This window comes from Cherax quadricarinatus, chromosome 3 (genome assembly GCF_038502225.1).
Source record: "Cherax quadricarinatus isolate ZL_2023a chromosome 3, ASM3850222v1, whole genome shotgun sequence".
Taxonomy (NCBI): Eukaryota; Metazoa; Arthropoda; class Malacostraca; order Decapoda; family Parastacidae; genus Cherax; species Cherax quadricarinatus.
The window spans coordinates 71223499-71249396 of record NC_091294.1 but is presented as its reverse complement, the minus strand read 5'-3'; the positions used below and the strand labels follow the sequence as shown (position 1 = coordinate 71249396).

At 42.1% G+C, this 25898-nt stretch overlaps 1 long non-coding RNA gene across 1 annotated transcript in view; it reads left to right on the top strand.

Annotated features, from left to right (window-relative positions):
- Window positions 1-7715: 7715 nt before the first annotated feature.
- The window catches only part of LOC138853766 (uncharacterized), a 180308-nt gene continuing 162125 nt past the window's right edge, over window positions 7716-25898 (top strand). The window contains exons 1-2 of the long non-coding RNA XR_011392917.1: window positions 7716-8391; window positions 10550-10674. This is a non-coding gene — a long non-coding RNA (uncharacterized lncRNA). The remainder of the gene's footprint in view (window positions 8392-10549; window positions 10675-25898) is intronic.

The following is a 25898-nucleotide window of genomic DNA, read 5'->3' as shown; positions in this document are numbered from 1 at the left end:
CAGCACAGTGGTGCACAATACAACACAATTCAAATTCAAATTCAAACTCAAAGTTCATTCTCTATAAGGATTACAATGTTGAATTTACAGAATTTGGTTGTTGTGTGGTTTACATGTAGTTAAATAATGATTACAGAGTGTACCACTAGAACGCCTAGCATGGCTAGGCATTTCGGGCAGACTTGGTTTAATTCTTTATTTTAAAATATTACAAATTATGAGGTAAGTTGGTATTATGGCTAAGTGACTAAATACTAGTTTGTGAGTTTAGCAATGTGAGTGCTTTTGTTTTGGCACAGTACATAGTTTCAGTATTGGAGTATCATAGGATTCATTATTTTAAGATTGAGATTAATATTTCTGTTTATGGTCAAATGGGTGAGTGAGTGTAAGTGTGAACCACCAGGTGGTATTTGTGTAGTTAGTTGATGGGGTTTATCAGGGAGATAAGATGTTTTCTAATGGTAGTTTTGAAGGTGATGAATGTGTCTGCAGTTCTAGAGTTCTCAGGTAGGGTGTTCCAGATTTTAGGGCCTTTGACATACATTGAATTTTTGTAAAGGTTTAGTCGTTAGTTAGTTAGTTTAATATGTTTATTATGCACCCCATACCCATCCTGTGGGCGGTAGTCAAAAGATTACAGAGGTACATAATTGGTCCAGGGACTGGACTCCAAAGTTTTGATAGCTGAGCAAGTTACAAAGGTAATGAACTAGATCTGGTCATAATCATGACCAAGTTACAAAGGTAATGAGCTCCAGGTAGAGCTGGTCACACTCATGAATAATTGCAAAGGTAATGAATCATAAACACATTAATCATGAGAATTTACAAAGGTAATGAGCTCCAGGTAGAGCTGGTCAAAAACATGACAAGTTTCAAAGGTAATGAATGATAAACACGTTATCACATGATTACAATCATAGACAAATTACAGAGTAATGATCAGTTAACAAACATAGCAGGGAATTCATCCATTGCCCCAACAACAGATATTGCTAGGTGCCTGTCTCTCCTCGGCAGACAGCCATTGCAAACAGCAGCAAGTTGCCCCGGGATCTGCTGCTTGCACGAGCACCATCGACCCTCCCCAAGAGGTCCAAGAAGCCAGTGGCTCCGTTAGCAGCCAGATGGAGAGCTGTCCTAGGGACATGGCAACGTCCTGGTGGACGCCAAGTTGACTGAAGATCCCAGGCCCTCGTGTGCACGGATGTTGAAGCTTGAGGAACTGAGTACACACTGCCTGTGGCACACCTGACAGCTGCCTCGCGGTCGAACTCCACGATGCTGTCCCTGTAGTGGAAGTTCCTGTGAGCCCGGCACTCCCTGCAGTGCCATCGCTGACATCGTGGGTTAGGGGAGAAGTACCCTCTATAGATGGGGTGGCACTGGGAGTTGGGTGGGTGAGGCGGGGGAGACGGGCAGGGGCGAGGCGTTATGAGAGGGTCACTGTTTACTACACACGCCCTCCCCCTCCCCCCCAGCGGAGAGGGGGGGAGGCGCTGACTGGTCCTGACTCAACAACACCAAACCTTCTGCACAACACTTCAACTATTTACGCTGAAACGATGCACTGGGAAGTCCGTTCGCTGCTCTGGTATCTTCTCAAAGCATTCACACTGAGTTCTGTTAAGTAGGGACCTGGTCAGCCTCTTTGACCAGGAGCTATCCTTGAAAATCCCGCAGCTAGCCCGCTACACAACCTGCCTGGAGTCCACTACATTTACGGACACGGGGAATGTCGTAGAGATGTTTGTGTCTGGTGTTATGCCTGTGGGTTCTGTCACAACTATCAAGAAAGCGTTTTAGGTCAAGGTTGATATTGGAGTTTAAGGTCCTGTAGATGTAGATTGCACAGTAGTAAGTGTGGATGTACTGAACAGGGAGTAAGTTTAAATCTATGAAGAGAGGGGGTGTGTTGCCAGGGATGGGATTTAGTGATTATTCTTACTGCAGCTTTTTGTTGGGTTATTATTGGCTTTAGGTGTGTTGCTGCAGTTGATCCCCAAGCACAAATAACATAGGTGAGGTATGGATAAATAAGTGAGTGGTATAGTGTGAGAAGGGCATTTTGCGGCATGTAGTATCGTATCTTGGAGAGGATCCCAACCGTTTTGGATACTTTTTTGGTTATGTGTTGGACATGGGTGCTGAAATTCAGGTTGTTGTCAAGGTATAGGCCTAGGAATTTGCCCTCATTATGTCTGGTAATTAGAGTGTTGTCGATCTTAATGTTAATTTGTGCATCTCCTGCTCTGCTACCAAACATAATATAGTAGGTTTTGTCAGTGTTAAGCGTAAGTTTATTGGCTGTCATCCAAGTCGATATTTTGATCAGCTCCTCGTTAACAATGGTGTTGAGGGTGGCAAGATTAGGGTGAGAGATGACATAAGTCGTGTCGTCAGCAAAGAGAATGGGTTTCAGGTGTTGAGATACATTTGGAAGATCATTGATGTATTATGAGGAAGAGAAGGGGACCAAGGACACTTCCCTGCGGAACTCCAGTATCAAGTGGCCGTGTTGTTGATGCTGTGTCTTTAATGGTGACATACTGATACCTATTAGTAAGGTAAGATTTGAAATAAGCAAGCGCATGGCCTCTTATACCGTAATGGTCAAGTTTGTGGAGTAGGATATCGTGGTCTACTGTGTCAAAAGCTTTTCTTAGGTCAATAAAAATTCCTAGTGGATATTCCTTATTTTCCAATGCTGTGTAAAGCAGATCTAGCATTTTTATGATTGCATCATTAGTGTTTCTATTTTTCCTGAATCCAAATTGGCAGGGGTTGAGTATGTTTTGTGCTGTTATAAATGAATATAGTCTCCTGTGCACGAGTTTCTCAAAGATTTTGGATAGCAATGGTAAGTTTGATATTGGCCTATAGTTGTTTAAGTCTGTAGGGTCACCACCTTTATGTATTGGTGTAACCCTTGCCATCTTGAGTAGTTTCGGGAAGGTGCTAGTTTCTAGTGACTTGTTAAAAAGTAATGAAATAGCATGCGAAAGGAAATGGGCCGCTCGCTTGTACAGTAATGGTGGGACATTAGACAGATTCCCTGAGTTGTTTTTAAGTGACTTTATAATCTCGGTGACTTCCGAGGGGTCAGTTGGTGCAAGATAGAAGGAATTTGGGAAATTCCCATCTAGGTAGTCCCCAGCATGGGCATTGGTATGTGGGATTTTATTGGCGAGATTAGATCCTATGGTTGAGAAGAAGTCGTTTATCTTGTTAGCTGTGTCAGTGGGATGTAGTGGTGTTTCATTAGGTTTAGTTAGGACAATATTCTTGTTTTTTTTCAGTTTGTGGGTCCCTAGAATCTGAGAGAGTGTTTTCCAGGTCTTTTTTATATCTCCTCTAGTGTCTGTGAATCTACTGGAGTAGTATAGTTGTTTGGGTTTCTTTATTACTTTGGTGAGAACTGATGAATAGTGTTTAAGAATATCTTTGTGTATTAAGCCCTGTCTATATTGCTTTTCATATTGGTGTTTCTTGTCAATGGATTTCAGAATGGTGCTGGTTAGCCATGGGCAACCAAGCCGTTTGTTTGTGATCTGTTTCGTTTTTATAGGACAATGTTTGTTGTATAGTCTAAGTAATTTGTTAAGAAAAATGTCTGTCCAGTCATCAATACCATTGGCCTTGGAGAATTCTGTAGGCCAGTCAACAATCTCTAGGTCAGCTGTGAACTTCCTTATTGAGGCCTCGTCATGAAGTCTAAATGAGACTTTGTTGTATTCAAGTGGTGGTTTACTAATGTTTGTCAGGAGGAAGGTAGGGTAGTGGTCTGTAGTGCTATCTGTGATTATCCCTGATTTAAGGGGGGCTAGTACACAATGCAACACAATTGTGCACAATACAGCACTACGCTACACAATACAGCACAATGGTGCACAATACAGCACTAAACAACACAACACTACAAAACACAACAAATTACTGTTACCAGTGGTATGTCGGCTACTATGTTACCTGCTGTGTTTTAGACCTTAGTGTGTTACTGCTGTGTTATTGTTTTGTCTGATTTGTTGACTGCTGTGTTGTGATTCCTGCTGTGTTGTGGTGATTCCTGCTGTGTTGTGGTGATTCCTGCTGTGTTGTGGTGATTCCTGCTGTGTTGTGGTGATTCCTGCTTTGTTGTGGTGATTCCTGCTGTGTTGTGGTGATTCCTGCTGTGTTGTGGCAATTCCTGCTGTGTTGTGATGATCCCTGCTGTGTTGTGGTGATTCCTGCTGTGTTGTGATGATTCCTGCTGTGTTGTGGTGATTCCTGCTGTGTTGTGGTGATTCCTGCTGTGTTGTGGCAATTCCTGCTGTATTGTGATGATCCCTGCTGTGTTGTGGTGATTCCTGCTGTGTTGTGGTGATTCCTGCTGTGTTGTGGTGATTCCTGTTGTGCTGTGGTGATTCCTGCTGTGTTGTGGTGATTCCTGTTGTGTTGTGGTGATTCCTGCTGTGTTGCCTGTTGCGTTATGTTGTCTGCTAAGTTGTTGTATTTTCTGTTTTTGTTCTGTTGCTGTTACCCTGCAGCTTTATCTACTGTGTCGTGTTACTCTCAGTGTTACCTGCTGTGTTAGCTTCAGTGTTTATTGATGTTTCTCACCTGTGTACCTGAGTGTTTACTGCTGATACTACTGTTTGCTGAGTGATACTGCTGATCTCTCTATCTCACAATTCAAACCTTTATCATTTTTCGTGGTGGGGCTGAGGGCGTCTCACTTTCCAGACGACGTTTGACAGATGTAGTTTTTATTGAATGTTTAATCTCATCCGACAATACGTTCTCCTGTGGGTCTTTGCAGGATATATCTATATCATTTTTGAATTCAGTCAACATTGATTTGACCATGTTGATTGCCGTAATATCGGGGAAATACTTCATTCTAATGTAGATCCAGCGGGCGATGTCATCGGGGTCCGTGAGCCCGGAGCTGACAACTAGGTCTAGGAATGCTAGTGCGTGGTACACACAGGTCCCACCGTCCTGTTTTATGCAATTAATGGCTCCAAGTCTTGTGAAACAGGGGTTCATCTTGAGGTATTTTTTCATCAATTCCTGGGAGGTCTCAGAATGAGCACTGTCATAGTGGAGCAACATCCCATCAAGGCAGGAATACACAGCAACGCAGTGTTGTTCTCCTGTCATCAGTACAATCCGACCATGACCTTTGGGTAATGGAGGCTCCAGCAGGAGGTCATCATCCCAACACACTTGACATACTTTGCCGAATGGACGAGGAGTGTTATTAACAATGTTCCAGACATTAACTACAGTCAGTGGTCTGGTGGCCTCCATGAGAGGGTGATAGACACCAAGTTCTTCGATGTCCATCCTATTCACTTACACTCTAATAAACCAGGATACTGGAGGGGCTCGAACCAACGATGCTTGAGTTTTACAACTAGGCCAGCGGGATATGAGTAAAAATATTCAACTAAACATATTTATACACCACAAGAATTTCTGCATAGGTACCTTATAGTGACAGTTATAATGTAGAGTTTTATATAGTGATATTGGAATTTGTTATAACAAATTCCAATATCACTATATAAAACTCTACATTATAACTGTCACTATTAGGTACCTATGCAAAAATTCTTGTGGTGTATAAATATGTTTAGTTGAATATTTTTACTCATATCCCGCTGGCCTAACAAATCAGACAAAACAATAACACAGCAGTAACACACTAAGGTCTAAAACACAGCAGGTAACATAGTAGCCGACATACCACTGGTAACAGTAATTTGTTGTGTTTTGTAGTGTTGTGTTATTTAGTGCTGTATTGCGCACCATTGTGCATCATTGTGTTGTATTGTGTAGCGTACTGCTGTATTATGCACCACTGTGTTGCATTGTGTACCATTGTGTTGTATTGTGCACCATTGTGGCGTGTTGTGTACTTACCTGGAGTTTACCTGGAGAGAGTTCCGGGGGTCAACGCCCCCGCGGCCCGGTCTGTGACCAGGCCTCCTGGTGGATCAGAGCCTGATCAACCAGGCTGTTGCTGCTGGCTGCACGCAAACCAACGTACGAGCCACAGCCCGGCTGATCAGGAACTGACTTTAGGTGCTTGTCCAGTGCCAGCTTGAAGACTGCCAGGGGTCTGTTGGTAATCCCCCTTATGTGTGCTGGGAGGCAGTTGAACAGTCTCGGGCCCCTGACACTTATTGTATGGTCTCTTAACGTGCTAGTGACACCCCTGCTTTTCATTGGGGGGATGGTGCATCGCCTGCCAAGTCTTTTGCTTTCGTTGTGAGTGATTTTCGTGTGCAAGTTCGGTACTAGTCCCTCTAGGATTTTCCAGGTGTATATAATCATGTATCTCTCCCTCCTGCGTTCCAGGGAATACAGGTTTAGGAACCTCAAGCGCTCCCAATAATTGAGGTGTTTTATCTCCGTTATGCGCGCCGTGAAAGTTCTCTGTACATTTTCTAGGTCGGCAATTTCACCTGCCTTGAAAGGTGCTGTTAGTGTGCAGCAATATTCCAGCCTAGATAGAACAAGTGACCTGAAGAGTGTCATCATGGGCTTGGCCTCCCTAGTTTTGAAGGTTCTCATTATCCATCCTGTCATTTTTCTAGCAGATGCGATTGATACAATGTTATGGTCCTTGAAGGTGAGATCCTCCGACATAATCACTCCCAGGTCTTTGACGTTGGTGTTTCGCTCTATTTTGTGGCCAGAATTTGTTTTGTACTCTGATGAAGATTTAATTTCCTCATGTTTACCATATCTGAGTAATTGAAATTTCTCATCGTTGAACTTCATATTGTTTTCTGCAGCCCACTGAAATATTTGGTTGATGTCCACCTGGAGCCTTGCAGTGTCTGCAATGGAAGACACTGTCATGCAGATTCGGGTGTCATCTGCAAAGGAAGACACGGTGCTGTGGCTGACATCCTTGTCTATGAAGGATATGAGGATGAGGAACAAGATGGGAGCGAGTACTGTGGCTTTTCACCGTAGCTGCCTCGGACTTTACTCTGTTGACGACTACTCTCTGTGTTCTGTTAGTGAGGAAATTATAGATCCATCGACCGACTTTTCCTGTTATTCCTTTAGCACGCATTTTGTGCGCTATTACGCCATGGCCACACTTGTCGAAGGCTTTTGCAAAGTCTGTATATATTATAATATAATTACTTCTAATTAATAAAGTTAATTTTCTAGTTTAGCTCAGTCAGTAGAGCGTCGAACTGTAAATGTGAGGACGGCGGTTCGATCCCCGCCTGAACCTTTCTGTTTATTAATGGACAGTTGTTAATTAAACTTAATTTGAGTTAATATACATAACTAAGTATGAGAGTGAGAGTCAGGATGACTTGGTCATCATTGTTTACCTGGATAGAGTTCCGGGGGTCAGCGCCCCCGCGGCCCGGTCTGTGACCAGGCCTCCTGGTGGATCAGAACCTGATCAACCAGGCTGTTACTGCTGGCTGCACGCAAAGATCATAATAAAGTGAAGGAATCAACATGGTCACAGTTTTCTTCATACATAAACATAGTCACCTGTAAATAATTTGCAATTATCATTACTATATTATTATTATAATCATGGAGGAGCGCTAAACCCGTAGAATTATACAGCACCTGTAGGGGGGAGGGGGTATTCAGGCTCAGTTCAGGGAACTGGATCACAGATCCAATTCCCTAGATCAAGAGCCTCTCACCAGGGTCAAGGAACCTCCTTTGAGAGGCATCATTACTATAAAAGTTATACATTGACTTCAGAAAATGTACTAAAGTATTAAGATCAGCACATATTGATCTTTAATTATTACTGGTTCCAATATATTTTCACTAGAGTTTATGTTCAAGTAGTAATGTGGAAATTATTAGGCGTCAGAAATATTCCGTGGAAAATGTTTATAGTGGAAGCATAAGCGGTCCTTAATATAACAGCTTAAATAACCACTTTTATATAATATTTGACAATTTAGACAGACTTATGGAGTTACACAGAGAAAATAACATTGTTATAGGACCTAGAATAGTTAGAAATAAGTTAAAAAAATAGTATTATAGATAGCCAGTATTTCAAAAATTTAATTTGAGATCAAGAGAGACATTAGTTTCAATTGTCTGATCAAGAAGGTGAGATTTGTGGCCAGGACTACCGTAATTCTTACTTAGGAAGAGCAACTTTATGCCAACCAAGCTTCCTCAAACCCCGAGGATAACTATTAATATGCTTTCAAGCCCCAGTGGACCAGGTTTATGTTTTATTCATCATTACTGGCCAGTTTTACTGCTGAAGTGTGGAAGATGTCTCTGGTTGGTAAAGTTCTCGCTTCACAAGACGGGGGACCCGGGTTCGATTCCTGTCGGGGTGGAAATATTTCGACACGTTTCCTTACACCTGTTGTCCTGTTCACCTAGCAGCAAGTAGGTACCTGGGTGTTAATGGACTGGTGTGGGTGGCATCCTGGGGGACAAGAATGAGGACCACAATGGAAGACAGTTCTCAATGATTCACTGACTTTCTTGGGTTATCCAGGGTGGCTAACCCTCTGGGGTTAAAAATCCGAACGAAATCTTATCTTATAAATAGCAGCATATGCATAAAGACCTAGAATAACCCAAAAAAGTCAGACAGTAACTTATTTTCATTGGGGTCATTTTATTATAGCAAAAATAATACCTGTATATTATATGATTACAGTCAATTGTATAAATAGTGATGATTTAATATTTAAATAGTTTATGTATGACCCATGTAACTACCTTATACCAGCCTATTTTAACCTAACTCTTATGAAATCCATTTTCCTTTTAATATTTTACTAGATTTCTGCTAATAGTTATTACAGTTTGACTCAAATACAGCTGTATAATGTTGTACAGAGAAATACACAAGTGTTTGATGATAACAGGAGCAGAGTCTGCTGTTGTTAGGTCAAATGTCTGTGTGTTATGAGAGAGTGGACCAAGAAGTGCCATCATATTGAAAGCTTAACAAAGATTAAGCAAGGAAACCAATTAAGTTTGATTCAAAACTTGGAGATAAGATAGAACATTGAGTCATGAGCAGTATGATAAGGAGTGTCAGCCAGTTGCCAACTGCATTTCACATTTACTTACAATAACCTTTGTTGTAGTTAGATATTACTACATGGTATTATCTAACTACACGAGAAGAATAAGTTGATGGTAAAATTCCCTCATAACATTAAATATTAATTTTTAGATGACTGGTATAATTACTGCAGTATTCCATCTCTTGTTAAATTGAATAACTATAATTGCATTGCATAAGATTAATTAAACCCCCTTATATTTTATAAATAGGTTAAATTGTAGTGGCTAATATTCTGTGGGCAAGGTTAAGCATCTCATATTTAGTATATTTTAACCCATTGACTGTTTACGTTGTATATATATGTCTTACGCGCCACTGTTTCTGATGTATTTATACGCGTAAATTCTATCGGCTTCAAATAAAGCAGGAGAAAGCTGGTAGGCCCACATGTGAGAGAATGGGTCTGTGTGGTCAGTGTGCACTACATAAAAAAATCCTGCAGCACGCAGTGCGTAATGAGAAAAAACTCGAGACTGTTTTTTTGGATTAAAACGCCTACTTTGAGTTGTATTTTCTTATAGTATTTATCGTTGTATTCCCGTTTTCATGGTCTCAGGTGATAAAATGGAAAACATATTATAGAAATAGAGCTGATTTTCATTTCTTTCATGATGAAAACGACCTTGAAATTGAGCTCAAAGTAGCGGAAATGTTTGATTTTTACCAATGTTCAAGAGTAAGCAAATTACACCACACGTCCAATACACGTCAACTGGGGAGTCTAATATTCTTTCACTAGTGCACTGATATTATTTATATCATTTTTACAATAATGCGTTAGTCTGCATAACAGTAAATTATGTATTTATTTGTATGAATAAAAAATCAATATAGAAAGCAATAGTAATATAAGAGGGGCCTAGAGACGTGACTAATGAACAGAGGATATGTTATTTTAGTGCCAAGAATGTCTACATTGTTTATTCTGGACCCCATTTTGAAATTGGCATTTTTTAATTTGCGTGAAATTGGCCAAATTACCAATTTCTGACCACTTTATTGGGTAGTTCAAATCGGTAAATGGGCAGTTTCTTGTACTCAACTGATAAATAAAAATTGGAGTTCTAAAGAAATAGCTATGAGTTTGGTCAACCGGAACAACGGAATTGGCCAAAAACAGGACTCAAATTCGGCGAATTTGCCGATGCGTATATGTCGCCGAGACCGCTAACTTCACGGGAGCGTAATTCCGTGAGTTTTCGACCAGATTTCGTACTTTTGGGAAAAGATTCTCTATCATTTCAGAAGAATTTTTTTTTTTCCAAAACTTTTGTGACATAGAATGACAGTTTCAGAAAGGGGCTTGCAACAGTCAAAGGGTTAATGCAGAAAGGTATGCTCATTTAATTTACCCTCTACCAGTTCAAGAAATCTAACTTATATTTTACTCCCTTATCTTTAATTAAGTGCATATGAAGTTTGTTTTATGATATGCATGGCATCACATGGTGTTATTTATTGCAGATGTCAACATTATGGAAGCAAAAAAAGAATGAGAAGAAGGGGCAGTGGAGGCTGCCTTCCACAACTTGTCTGTCTCATTCAACACTCCTTCATCATCACATGTCTATGCAGCTCCATAAGCCTAAGTTAGTACCATTCTTTGCTGTCTTAAATTTTCAGCATCACACACCAAATAAAAGCAGATAATGAGCAGCCTTAGTTAATCAGGAATGAATTTTCATAGGACATGTATGGTGCTGTAATACCGAGAGAGAGAGAGAGAGGGAGAGAATGAGAGAGAGAGAATGAGAAAGAGAGAATGAGAAAGAGAGAGAGAGAGAGAGAGAATGAGAGATGTCAGCATAGTTGCTGATCCCCTTATATGTGTTATATAGATTAGCTGAGTATCATAGTACCATCCATGTGTTTATATAGAAGATCCCTTAGGCCTGTGACTGTATGACGTCATGAATTCTTCTCATCATCTTCACGTCATCTGCAAACAGGGACACTTCGGAGTCTGTTCCTTCCGTCATGTCGTTCACAAAAATTTGTGTGTGTGTGTGTGTGTGTGTGTGTGTGTGTGTGTGTGTGTGTGTGTGTGTGTGTGTGTGTGTACTCACCTAATTGTAGCTGCAGGGGGTCGAGACTCAGCTCCTGTGTGTGTGTGTGTACTCAGTTGCTTTTAAGCAACTGACCCTGGTGCTCAAGTTGGATCAAGAACCGCAGTGAGTGTTGAATCAAGAACCACCAGAGAGTGTTGAATCAAGAACCACCAGAGAGTGTTGAATCAAGAACCGCCAGAGAGTGTTGAATCAAGAACCACCAGAGAGTGTTGAATCAAGAACCACCAGAGAATGTTGAATCAAGAACCGCCAGAGAGTGTTGAATCAAGAACCGCCAGAGAGTGTTGAATCAAGAGATCAAGTCTCCCTCCGGTCTCTTAATATGTTCCTCAATGTTATCATTGTAATTCATAACAGTTGTGGTTGACTTACCTTTTCATCACATTACCCAGAGACTCTGCAATACCACTTAGTTGTCATGCACACCTCTCAGATTATTATTATTGTTGTTGTTGTTGTTGTTCACAAATAACTCGCACATAATAGAAACTTATAACAACGTTTCGGTAGGATTTGGGTCATTGACTAGTGTATTGTTCGAGTCACGGTGCCCTGTATTTTTGTTCATTATTATTATCATTATTATTAGTGATTGCCTCCACTGTGAGCATCAGAGTTATCTCTGAGTTGCCAAACCCTGCCAAGTGGAGGCTAGTGGTTCGTCTTTAGGATCCATTACCCTCTTACTACAGTACTAGTGAGTCTTCCTTCAGGTTCATGTGTCCAGCAGATCACCTGTATCCTCATTAGATGATCGTCCTTACTCACCTCTCCAAGGTCCACCTCTTCAACCAACATCAAGATTCAAGGTTCTTTATTTCAGTATGATACAATATTTGCACAGAGAGAAGTGATATTTAGGTGTGCATGCAGAAAGTCCTTAGTATGCAGAGCATCTCTGGTTTTCCCAATTTCGTGTGTCCAGGAATCCCTTCGTGGACTTCCCTCTACCCTCCGGATGCCTTCCCTTCCTAACTTCCCAAAGGTCAGCAATCAGGGTGTCTTCCCCAGGCCAGTGTCTTCCTCGGCAGTCCACCTGTATCACTTCATAAGAACATAAGAAAGAAGGAACACTGCAGCAGGCCTACTGGCCCATGCGAGGCAAGTCCAATTCTCCCACCGGCTTAAGCCTTAACCTAGTCAGGTCAGTCACATTCATATTCATGTGTCAGTCTTTCCCCACATCGCAGACGGCACCTGAGTTTCCCTGTCTCCTGTTATCATGTTTATTTTTTCCCTATAATCCACCTTGTTCATAATTACTATCGCATTTGCTTTGTCTGCTTTCGTAAGGTGAAGTCTACGATCTTTCCTTAATTCATGATATAACTTAACAAATCTTTGAGGACAATTGTGTTGCATATCAACATAATTGTCGTTGGGGAGATTTGGATTAAAGATAATAAATTTAATACAAAGTGGGAGTTGTCACATTTGTTCTCTGACGATGACATGGCCCTTTTGGATGATTCTGTACAGAAGTTGCGAAGATTGATGGAGGAATTTGGGAGGGTATGTAAAAGAAGAAATTTACAAGTGAACATAGAAAAGAGTTAGATGATCATCAGAGCAACCAAAAATCTAGCCTATGAAAAACTGTATATCATGTTGGAGGGAGAGAGTATGGAAGAAATAAATGTGTTCAGATATCTGGGAGTGGATTTGTCAGCAGAGAGGTCAGTGAAAGGTAGGGTAAACTATAGAACAGACGAGGGGAAAAAAGAGTATTATGCATTGAGTCATCTTTGGAGACCAAGAACTTTATCCATGGAGGTAAAGCTACCAACACTTACATGGGTGTGAAGCATAGGTTGTGAGCGTTGAAGCCAGGAGGCTGGAGGCAGTGGAGATGCCGTGTTTGAGGGCAACGTGTAGTGTGATTATGCAAAGAAGTCAGAGCATAAAGAGTAGGTGTGGAGTTACCAAGGGCATATTATTATTATTATTATTACCATTATCATCATCATCCTCATCATCAGAACTGTGCGCTAAAATCACAAGGGTCTGTCACCAAAAGCATAATTCAAGAGGGCTGAGGAGGGATGCTCATGTGGTTTGGGTATTTAAGGAAAGGAGCAAAATAGGATGACTAGGAAGGTATATAAATCTGGGAAGGACGGGCGAGATTCTGAGAAGTACTGGAGTAATGGGGTAAAGGATTTGAGTGTTATAGGGGCTTAACCACCGAAGAGGCTTATGTGAGCATGTTAGATTAGAATGGAGACAATTTTTTTTTTTGTCTTGACATGTTGTTAGTGTAAGAGCAAGGTAACATGAATGAAGGTATTCAGTGAATCAGGTTAGTTTAATATCTTTATTATGCACCCCATACCCATCCTGTGGGCGGTAGTCAAAAGATTACAAAGGTACATAATGGGTCCAGTGACTGGACCCCAAAGTTATGATAGCTGAACTAGTTACAAAGGTAATGAACTCCAGGTAGATCTGGTCACAATCATGGCAAGTTACAGAGGTGATGAATCAGCTTCACTCCTATACATGGTTACAGTCATGAGCAAATTACAAAGTAATGAACCACTGATACGTCCACACCTGGTCACAATTGTAATGAATTATAAATACAAATATTAAGTGGATCATACACCCACACTAGTGCGCGCGCGCACATACACACACGAGGGCGCATGCACAGACACACGCACATGAGCGTACTAATATATGCATACACACAAGCACGCGCGCTCGCGCGCACACACACACACACACACACACACACACACACACACACACACACACACACACACACACACACACACACACACACACACACACACACACGAGGGCGCACGCACAGACACATGCACATGAGCGTACTAATATATGCACACACACACACACACACACACACACACACACACACACACACACACACACACACACACACACACACACACACACACACACACACGCACACACACGTGGTAATGCATTATTTACAGCTAGCAAAGTCAGGGTATTTCTCCAGAATGGTCTGTAATATACCACTGTGGATAAAATACTTTGCCATTTCTTGAACATTTCTGAGTGAGTTGTCTCTAAATTCATTAATTTTATCGCACTCCAGTACATAATGACGCAAGGTGTGACAATAGTCCATCTGGCAAAGTTTACATTTCGTTTGGTCTACATCTGGTGGCGGTGATTTAACCTGCCAAAGATACTTGTAACCCAGCCGAAGCCGGGCAGTAGTGACATCCAAGAGTCTGCTTATTTTGTTGGATGCACCATAGACATGTGGCTCCTCCTGCATGATGGAATGATGATAGATGGACTGACTTGTGTCAATCTCCCTAAGTCTTAAGTCAATAAAGTTCAGTTGAAGTTCTTTTCGTATTGTTCTCAAACTGCTAACTGACAAGCCAAGATTGTAACCTACTCCCTCTTTGAGAGCATACAGCTTAGCCAATTTATCAGTTTTATCATGCATCTGAAGACCAATGTGAGATTGAATCGACAGTATGTGGTGAGCCAGACTTTGGAGTCCGGGAGGTGGGAAGTACAGTGCCTGCACTCTGAGGGAGAGATGAGGATGTTACAGTTCAGAGAGTTATCTGAGCTGTTATGTAAGCTTCTGGCAAGGCAGCAACTGAATGGATGACAATGAGTGTGTTTCTTGGGCCACCCTACATTGGTGGAAGATGGTTGGTGTGATTAAATTATTATTATAATCAAAACTAAACGCTAAACCCACCAGGGTCATACAGCGCTAGGTGTGATTAAAAAAATATTACATTCGCAAAATTTCGCCATATCGTATGGGTCAAAAAGTGCTACAAAGCTGATGGAGGCTGTCAGCAAATGGAGGTAGAGAGTTTAATGAACTTATGAGCTAACAACGTTGCATCAATAAATCAGGTTCAATTAAAAAGTTATAGTGTGTCAAAGGAGAGCAAGCAGAGTGCACCAAGTCTATGAAAAACAATGAAAATGAATTCTACATAATCTCTGATAAGTGGTGCAATTAAGCAGCTGGTGTTTAACTATGAACAACACCTGACAAGTTGCAGAGGAGATACTGGGTGCCTCTCCATGTGATGTCTATGTGAGAGTCTTGTGCAGCCAATACGAAGTCGTGCGAAAGCTGTTTCCCAAAAGCTACAGCAATGATGAGAAGTCAGCCAAGAACTCGACTGTAGTTTGATAAAGAACAGCTTCTCATCCTTTAATCTGGACCAGCGACGTTGCCCATGTTCCAGAATGCATTTTAGAAAAAAATAGAAAACCGTCTCAATACGAAGCATCCCTGTATGGCACGATCACGTCCTGAACTGCAGAATAGGCAGAAGAATCTGCAAGTTCGTTGCCTTGGACACCAGTAAGACCAAGACCCAACAAGAAACAATGACTTTACGTTTGCTGAAGAGGTAACTCGAGCAGCGTTGAATAGAAAGGACAATGAGATGCGAGGAGTCAAAGCTCTGAAAAGTACTCAGTTCACTTTGACAGTCAGAGACTACAACAAAAGAAAGAAGAGAAGCAAGGTAGTGATCACTGAAAGAAGTGAACTGAACTCAGCCGTGAAAATACTAGAAAAATCTAGTAAGACTCTCTGAATTGCGCTACCAGGAAAGACAGATGCATGTCTTAGACCTCTTAAGGTGAAAAAGAAATGAATAGGGTGAACAGCAAGAAGGGGACAAATTGTGAGAAAGAACTAGTCTGAAGGCTAAAATTAAAAAGGCGTGATAAAGAAGGATGATGTCTGTGATTATTCGATTAGTCGCAGTAGTTGTGAAGATCATGAAAGATAAATTTATTGCAAGAACGGTGAGTATCTTAACGGTCATGCAGTGAAAGAACATTTAGATTCTACATGCAGACTTTTGGCTGGGGACGAGCGAAAGGCACCGAGACACACATAATCCTTGATAATGGACATTATAATAAAAAAGAAGCGCTGAACCTACAAGGGTCATAGAGCACAGTTGATAATGGACAGCATCACGCTTGGAGAGAATAGCTGTTCAAGCCGAGTGGCACCCAAGGTATAATGTGAATTATTGTTAAGTACCCGGAAAATTTAGCCAGCTGAGATGTGTAGCTCCTAAGGCTGTTGTGAGTATTTTCCATCCTACAAGTCAAAGTGAAGGCCAAAAAATTAACAGTTTGGCAGACCGGGACAGGAAAACTACAGGAAGAGCACGAAACGGGGAATCACAGAACACCGAGTAAATAACATAGTTTGTTTTAATTACTCAAAACTTGAAGTCATCTAGACACAGCCAACTGCACTCTGTAAGGTGGTCACTTGCTGGATATTTGTTCCAGCACAAGCAATAGCATAATCATCCACATAAAAGAGTATTATATTCCCCGAGGTAGTACTGAAGATAGACCAATAGCTAATAAAAATAGATTGTGCTACAGATGCACCTTTAACTTAAACAAAATTTGAAGAGAAGCTGTTACTGATCCTGATAAAATATCAATCTGTCATGAAGTTAAAGTTGGTGTTGGAAACCATGAAAACAGAAGCATTGTGAATGTACTTATCAAGACGGATTAAAGGATCAATGGGAGAATGGTACTTTCAGTACCCAAACTGAAGTGGGAAGAAACAGCTCTCTCTCCAATACCAAACTAGTCTCATGTTAATCAAATGCTCTATTAATGTATAATGGGTACCATTCTCCTACATCAAACCCTAATGAAAAGAGATACCGGTAATAACAGGTCTAATGCAGAAAGACGTAAATGTTGAAGTATGAGAACAAGAATATCAAACCCAGCTGATGTAAATTGACACTTAACAGTATTGATGTAATTGCAAGAGTGGTAAATGAAACATTATAGGGTTTATCTTTGCAACAGGTGAAGTCTACAACAAAGATATTGAAACTGAAAGAAGTCAGGTAAGGGTTGTGACTCATGGAACACCTGAACAAAGTGATGTCCTATTGTGTTTGCGACTTCATCTTATTCTGCTAATCTACAGCAAGCAGCAATTTCAAGAACTTTGGAGCTTACTCGCTAATTTACACACCTCTTTCCACACTGAAGTCATACAAATGGTAACACTTAAAGTGGAAGCTTAAATGCTCATTTGGTTGTTCTTATGACAAGTCGATAATTTACCCTCACTTATTTGAAATCTAAGTTGTGGGTAGTGGTGAGTTTATATCAATATCTGCGCCAATCGGCAAAGAGTTTGATGGCCCAGACATAAGCTGGTGACAACCAGGATACACATTTATTAAAAATGCTCACTCGAGGCTCATGGGATAGCAAATTCAGCAACTGAGAGATGTGACAGATAAATATTATAGCTCACCAATGGAGGAAGCAGCGGGTAGAGTTCAGTAGCGATAAGGATAAGTAAGAATTGAAGCAAATGAAATATGAGGAAGGGGTTGATATCGTGAAGATCTTTTTCTACTACTCAGACGTTGAATAAATTAAAGATTATTACATGAAGGAGTATGAGTGCATGGGTCTTCATGGGTCTACATGGGTCTACATGGGTCTTCATGGGTCTTCATAGGTCTACATGGGTCTACATGGGTCTTCATGGGTCTTCATGGGTCTTCATGGGTCTACATGGGTCTTCATGGGTCTTCATGGGTCTTCATGGGTCTACATGGGTCTACATGGGTCTTCATGGGTCTACATGGGTCTTCATGGGTCTACATGGGTCTTCATGGGTCTTCATGGGTCTTCATGGGTCTACATGGGTCTTCATAGGTCTACATGGGTCTTCATGGGTCTTCATGGGTCTACATGGGTCTTCATGGGTCTTCATAGGTCTACATGGGTCTTCATGGGTCTACATGGGTCATGGGTCTACATGGGTCTTCATAGGTCTACATGGGTCTTCATAGGTCTACATGGGTTTTCATGGGTCTACATAGGTCTACATGGGTCTTCATAGGTCTACATGGGTCTTCATAGGTCTACATGGGTCTTCATGGGTCTACATGGGTCTTCATGGGTCTACATGGGTCTTCATAGGTCTACATGGGTCTTCATAGGTCTACATGGGTCTTCATGGGTCTACATGGGTCTTCATGGGTCGGAGCCTCAGCATTTGATACATAAAGGCAAAGGAGTAAGAAGAAAAACTCCGATAAGGACGAGTCACCAAGGGGTGAGAAAGGTACATATAGTCATCACACATGGGGAATGCTAAACCCATAAGGGTCATAAAATAACTTGGGAAATGAGAGGAATTCAGGTTCGACCCAAGCAAAAGGCAGGTACAATTCCTTGGATCAAGAGCTCAGTGGCGTCAAGGAACTTCCCGTGAGACGAAGACAAAGATGCTAAGAGTAGATTGCATACCGCTTATGCAAATAAACATAGACTGGAGTATAATGAAGCAGTTTGAATAAAGTGCACTTTCATTGTAAGAGACGTAAGGGTAATTATTATTATTATAATCAAAAAGAAGCGCTAAGCCACAAGGACTATACAGCGACGTAAGGGTAAGAAGAGACACATTGTAAAGACTACATTCAGTAACTTCGAGGAGGTACAATCAATATCGTCTTTTAGAGTAGGAGGGGCGAGGTTTTAGTTTGGACGCCCGACAATGTAATAGTAGGCGGCAGGATGTATTGGATCTCCTCGTGTTGGTAAGATTTTCTGTATATTTTACTAACTGTACTACTTGTTTTAAAATAACATGGGAAACAAAATACCCGACCATAGTTCGCGGTTTTAAAATATATAACTGTCTTTGTATTAAAGTTAGGTTTTATGTTGTAAATAAGTGCACTTTAAGCTTACTGTGTCGATTACAAGACTAGGATGTGTTACAGTAACTGATGAAGCCGCTTGTATGTTCGGCTGTTGGCTGTATTTTGTTCACGATGTTTTGGCTGCAGGTGGGGTAGGTGGGAGGGGTGCTTAGTACACCCACTTGTGAGTACGGCTGCAGGTGGGGTAGGTGGGAGGGGTGCTTAGTACACCCACTTGTGAGTACGGCTGCAGGTGGGGTAGGTGGGAGGGGTGCTTAGTACACCCACTTGTGAGTACGGGTGCAGGTGGGGTAGGTGGGAGGGGTGCTTAGTACACCCACTTGTGAGTACGGGTGCAGGTGGGGTAGGTGGGAGGGGTGCTTAGTACACCCACTTGTGAGTACGGCTGCAGGTGGGGTAGGTGGGAGGGGTGCTTAGTACACCCACTTGTGAGTACGGGTGCAGGTGGGGTAGGTGGGAGGGGTGCTTAGTACACCCACTTGTGAGTACGGCTGCAGGTGGGGTAGGTGGGAGGGGTGCTTAGTACACCCACTTGTGAGTACGGCTGCAGGTGGGGTAGGTGGGAGGGGTGCTTAGTACACCCACTTGTGAGTACGGCTGCAGGTGGGGTAGGTGGGAGGGGTGCTTAGTACACCCACTTGTGAGTACGGCTGCAGGTGGGGTAGGTGGGAGGGGTGCTTAGTACACCCACTTGTGAGTACGGCTGCAGGTGGGGTAGGTGGGAGGGGTGCTTAGTACACCCACTTGTGAGTACGTGTTCCTTATGTAGGTATTTTGTGTGCGGATTGTAACGAAGTTGAGCTTTGACATCTTTTATAATTGTTCATGTTATTGTTTCCCATGAATCTGTGTAGAACATATCGTACACCGTGTGTTTTTAAATAAATATATAAATAAATAAATTTATATATATATATATATATATATATATATATATATATATATATATATATATATATATATATATATATATATATATATATATATAAACATCCAATAACTTCGTGAGGTTTAGTTTCTTGGAGACAAATGCATAAGAGCAGATTATTATTATAATCACGGGGGAGCGCTAAATCAGTAGGATTATACAGCGCATTGGGGGGGATGGAAGGTATTCAGGCTAAATTCAGGGAACCGGAGCACAGATCCAATGCCCTAGATCATGAGCCCTTCACCAGCGTCAAGGAACTTCCCATGAAGGGCATAAGAGTAGAAAACTGGGAGATCAGTACCTGGTGCTGCCATAATTTTCCCTGTAACCTCTATTATTTTATTGTAAAATAAACAGAGGACAAAATTCTAGGTCTCCACCTTGACTGCAGTCTCAAATTTCAGACACACATACAGCAAATTTCCAAGAAAGTCTCCAAAACAGTAGGTATCCTTTCAAAGATATGGTAGTATGTACCCCAATCAGCTCTTCTAGCTTTGTACCACTCTCTCATTTACCCGTATGTCATCTATGGTAATTGTGCATGGGGATCAACCACAGCAAATCACCTTAAGCCTTTAATAACCCAGCAAAAAGTTGCAGTGCGATTGAGTACTAACTCCTGATTAGACAACACACTCCACCTCTTTTCAAGAGTCTTAACTTGCTAAATATACAAAACATCCACACTTATTATTGTGCCTACTACATACACAGAACACTATACTCTAATGTAGATCCTTCTCTTAAACTCCTCCTTCATAACTGTAACAGAACACAACCATAATACGAGACACAGGCCACTCTTTGATATCCCTCGTGTTCATCTCTCCATATGTAAAAATGTCATGCACATAAAAGGGCTGAAGAGCTGGAATTCATTGCCAAAACAAACTAAAGGACCACTGTCTGCAAATCAGTTTAAGGCCCTAATAAGACATCACCTCATCACCCAAAACTAACCAGACAAACCGTACCTACTCACTACCAGTTTCTCAAAAGCTCCCCATATTGTGCTGATCAATGCTCAACTACTTACTACTTCCAAATTAGGATGTCTGTTTTTTCATTGTTTTAAATAGTAGTAGATTGTAATACAGTACATCATAATGTAAATTGTTCCATTGTAATACCAAATTTCACTGTTTTAAATAGTACTAAAGTGTAATACATCATATTATTAATGTAATCTTTATTAACTAATTAGTGTAATAAGTCTCTACTAGACTTATCAAAACCATGTAGCATTACCTGATAGAATATTCAGTTCTCCTGTACTCACTGTAACTCATCTAATGACCATATGAACTATGTATTATTGCCTTACTAATCTTAAGCTAACCTTTAAGTTTGCCCAAAATGCTCAGCAATCAATGGGGCTTCTGGCATTTACACCCAAATATTATATTCCTCTGTACAACCATGTAATTTGTCAAAATAAACATCTTAATCTTAAAGTCAGCAATTATGTGAGTAACCTATCACGTATGGATTGTAAAACAGGATTACTAGGCTGCGAGGATGCGGGAATAATATACCTTTTTCACACTAGACTTGCACATGACATACAATAGTTATGTCAGGCTGAAGCGAGTCTCCGAGCTCTTTATCATGTTTGAGGTTACAGAGGTAGTATCAGTCTATGGAGGAATTAAAGAGCAATGGCAGTGCTGAGACGGCTTCTATTTCCTCATCTGAGAAAAGAAAGTTTTTTGGTCCAAAGGATGGTCCTTTTACTTTAAAATTATAAAGAGGATGATTGTTATGGACTGTAAGGAGAAAGTAACTTCAATGCATTCATCACAGGGATCTGCAGAAGACTTTGAACATTCAATTAAACAGTGGAGAGGAACCAGCTCTTTAACAATGTTCCATAGTCTGTCCCTATAACATGTCCTCGTCTTTATAAGGTGAATACACAGGATCAATGGTGGCGCCAAAGAGTAATAATAATAACAATAATGAAGCAACTTAAAGCAGTCCTCTAGCCCTCCCTTATATAAAACTTCTGGAGCTGCCCCTGGGCAGGACGAGCCCCAGCACAATACGGACATTAGATTGTCTCCGTAGAGAGAGAGAGAGAAAGCAACCTGCATGTGAACAACAGAGGTTAGTGGTGTCCAAGATAGTACCACTTACCCCACAGTACTTAAGACCACTGTCACCATTAAGCAGTCATTTACCAAATACGTGGTAGCGGTGAGCTCACCACTATCAATCTTAACTTGGCAGCATTGACTAGGTACCTGGGTACCTCTCGTAGGATGGACAAGTGTCAACTATGAGAACAAGCATTATGGGGGAACGTTAAACCCGTTGGGATTATACAGCGCCTGAGGGAGGGGGTGGATGGAAAGTATTCAGGCTCAGTTCAGGGAACTGGAGCACAGATCCAACTCCTTGATCAAGAGCCCCTCACCAGCGTCAAGGAACCTCCCTTGTGGGGTCGAGAACAAGCAGGTGAATGTACATTCAACAAATACTACCTGATGTACTATTTAGCAAGGATGACCAGTCCAGAGCATTTAAAGTACGTTTAGATACAGTAAAAGTAATATCGTCTAGTATGTACCATTATTAAAAGGACAGAAGCCTCCATAAAATTGTCATATATTTTTGAGAATGAAAATCAAATTTCAATAAATTTTTCGTGTTCCGTAGTTACTCATTTACTTACATTCTTAGTGTTGAACGTCGTTTAGGAAGAGTAATTAAAATCTTAGATTTACGGTAGGAAGATTGTAGATAATAGTTTTTTTTTTTGTTTGTTTTTATCCAATAATATACATTAGTGAAATTTATATACTGGCAACTGTGACGTATCTTAGTTGTTTGAACGAGAATCATCATCACATGTTCAGTGGTGACTGAGCCCTGTTATGTGCACATGTTCAGTGATGACTGAGCCCTGTTATGTGCATATGTTCAGTGGTGACTGAGCTCTGTTATGTGCACATGTTCAGTGGTGACTGAGCCCTGTTATGTGCACATGTTCAGTGGTGACTGAGCCCTGTTATGTGCATATGTTCAGTGGTGACTGAGCCCTGTTATGTGCACATTTTCAGTGGTGACTGAGCCCTATTATGTACACATGTTCAGTGGTGACTGAGCCCTGTTATGTGCACATGTTCAGTGGTGACTGAGCCCTGTTATGTGCACATGTTCAGTGGTGACTGAGCCCTGTTATGTGCACATGTTCAGTGGTGACTGAGCCCTATTATGTACACATGTTCAGTGGTGACTGAGCCCTGTTATGTGCACATGTTCAGTGGTGACTGAGCCCTGTTATGTGCACATGTTCAGTGGTGACTGAGCCCTGTTATGTGCACATGTTCAGTGGTGACTGAGCCCTGTTATGTGCACATGTTCAGTGGTGACTGAGCCCTGTTATGTGCATATGTTCAGTGGTGACTGAGCCCTATGTGCACATGTTCAGTGGTGACTGAGCCCTAGGTGCACATGTTCAGTGGTGACTGAGCCCTGTTATGTACACATGTTCAGTGGTGACTGAGCCCTGTTATGTGCATATGTTCAGTGGTGACTGAGCCCTGTTATGTGCACATGTTCAGTGGTGACTGAGCCCTGTTATGTGCATATGTTCAGTGGTGACTGAGCCCTATGTGCACATGTTCAGTGGTGACTGAGCCCTAGGTGCACATGTTCAGTGGTGACTGAGCCCTGTTATGTGCATATGTTCAGTGGTGACTGAGCCCTATGTGCACATGTTCAGTGGTGACTGAGCCCTATGTGCACATGTTCAGTGGTGACTGAGCCCTCTTATGTGCATATGTTCAGTGGTGACTGAGCCCTGTTATGTGCACATGTTCAGTGGTGACTGAGCCCTGTTATGTGCACATGTTCAGTGGTGACTGAGCCCTGTTATGTGCATATGTTCAGTGGTGACTGAGCCCTATGTGCACATGTTCAGTGGTGACTGAGCCCTGTTATGTACACATGTTCAGTGGTGACTGAGCCGTTATGTGCACATGTTCAGTGGTGACTGAGCCCTGTTATGTGCACATGTTCAGTGGTGACTGAGCCCTGTTATGTGCACATGTTCAGTGGTGACTGAGCCCTGTTATGTGCATATGTTCAGTGGTGACTGAGCCCTATGTGCACATGTTCAGTGGTGACTGAGCCCTAGGTGCACATGTTCAGTGGTGACTGAGCCCTGTTATGTGCATATGTTCAGTGGTGACTGAGCCCTATGTGCACATGTTCAGTGGTGACTGAGCCCTATGTGCACATGTTCAGTGGTGACTGAGCCCTGTTATGTGCATATGTTCAGTGGTGACTGAGCCCTGTTATGTGCACATGTTCAGTGGTGACTGAGCCCTGTTATGTACACATGTTCAGTGGTGACTGAGCCCTGTTATGTGCACATGTTCAGTGGTGACTGAGCCCTAGGTGCACATGTTCAGTGGTGACTGAGCCCTGTTATGTGCACATGTTCAGTGGTGACTGAGCCCTGTTATGTGCACATGTTCAGTGGTGACTGAGCCCTGTTATGTGCACATGTTCAGTGGTGACTGAGCCCTGTTATGTGCACATGTTCAGTGGTGACTGAGCCCTGTTATGTGCACATGTTCAGTGGTGACTGAGCCCTGTTATGTACACATGTTCAGTGGTGACTGAGCCCTGTTATGTACACATGTTCAGTGGTGACTGAGCCCTGTTATGTGCACATGTTCAGTGGTGACTGAGCCCTGTTATGTGCACATGTTCAGTGGTGACTGAGCCCTGTTATGTGCATATGTTCAGTGGTGTCTGAGCCCTGTTATGTGCACATGTTCAGTGGTGACTGAGCCCTGTTATGTGCATATGTTCAGTGGTAACTGAACCCTATGTGCACATGTTCAGTGGTGACTGAGCCCTGTTATGTGCATATGTTCAGTGGTGACTGAGCCCTGTTATGTGCACATGTTCAGTGGTGACTGAGCCCTGTTATGTGCACATGTTCAGTGGTGACTGAGCCCTGTTATGTGCACATGTTCAGTGGTGACTGAGCCCTATGTGCACATGTTCAGTGGTGACTGAGCCCTGTTATGTGCACATGTTCAGTGACTGAGCCCTGTTATGTGCATATGTTCAGTGGTGACTGAACCCTGTTATGTGCACGTTCGGTGGTGACTGAGCCCTGTTATGTGCACATGTTCAGTGGTGACTGAGCCCTGTTATGTGCACATGTTCAGTGGTGACTGAGCCCTGTTATGTGCACATGTTCAGTGGTGACTGAGCCCTGTTATGTGCACATGTTCAGTGGTGACTGAGCCCTGTTATGTGCATATGTTCAGTGGTGACTGAGCCCTATGTGCACATGTTCAGTGGTGACTGAGCCCTCTTATGTGCACATGTTCAGTGGTGACTGAGCCCTGTTATGTGCACATGTTCAGTGGTGACTGAGCCCTGTTATGTGCACATGTTCAGTGGTGACTGAGCCCTGTTATGTGCACATGTTCAGTGGTGACTGAGCCCTGTTATGTGCATATGTTCAGTGGTGACTGAGCCCTGTTATGTGCACATGTTCAGTGGTGACTGAGCCCTGTTATGTGCACATGTTCAGTGGTGACTGAGCCCTCTTATGTGCATATGTTCAGTGGTGACTGAGCCCTGTTATGTACACCTGTTCAGTGGTGACCGAGCCCTGTTATGTGCATATGTTCAGTGGTGACTGAGCCCTATGTGCACATGTTCAGTGGTGACTGAGCCCTCTTATGTGCACATGTTCGGTGGTGACTGAGCCGTTATGTGCACATGTTCAGTGGTGACCGAGCCCTGTTATGTACACATGTTCAGTGGTGACTGAGCCCTCTTATGTGCACATGTTCAGTGGTGACTGAGCCCTATTATGTACACATGTTCAGTGGTGACTGAACCCTGTTGTGTACACATGTTCAGTGGTGACTGAGCCCTGTTATGTGCATATGTTCAGTGGTGACTGAGCCCTATTATGTACACATGTTCAGTGGTGTCTGAGCCCTGTTATGTGCATATGTTCAGTGGTGACTGAGCCCTCTTATGTGCACATGTTCAGTGGTGACTGAGCCCTGTTATGTGCATATGTTCAGTGGTGACTGAGCCCTGTTATGTACACC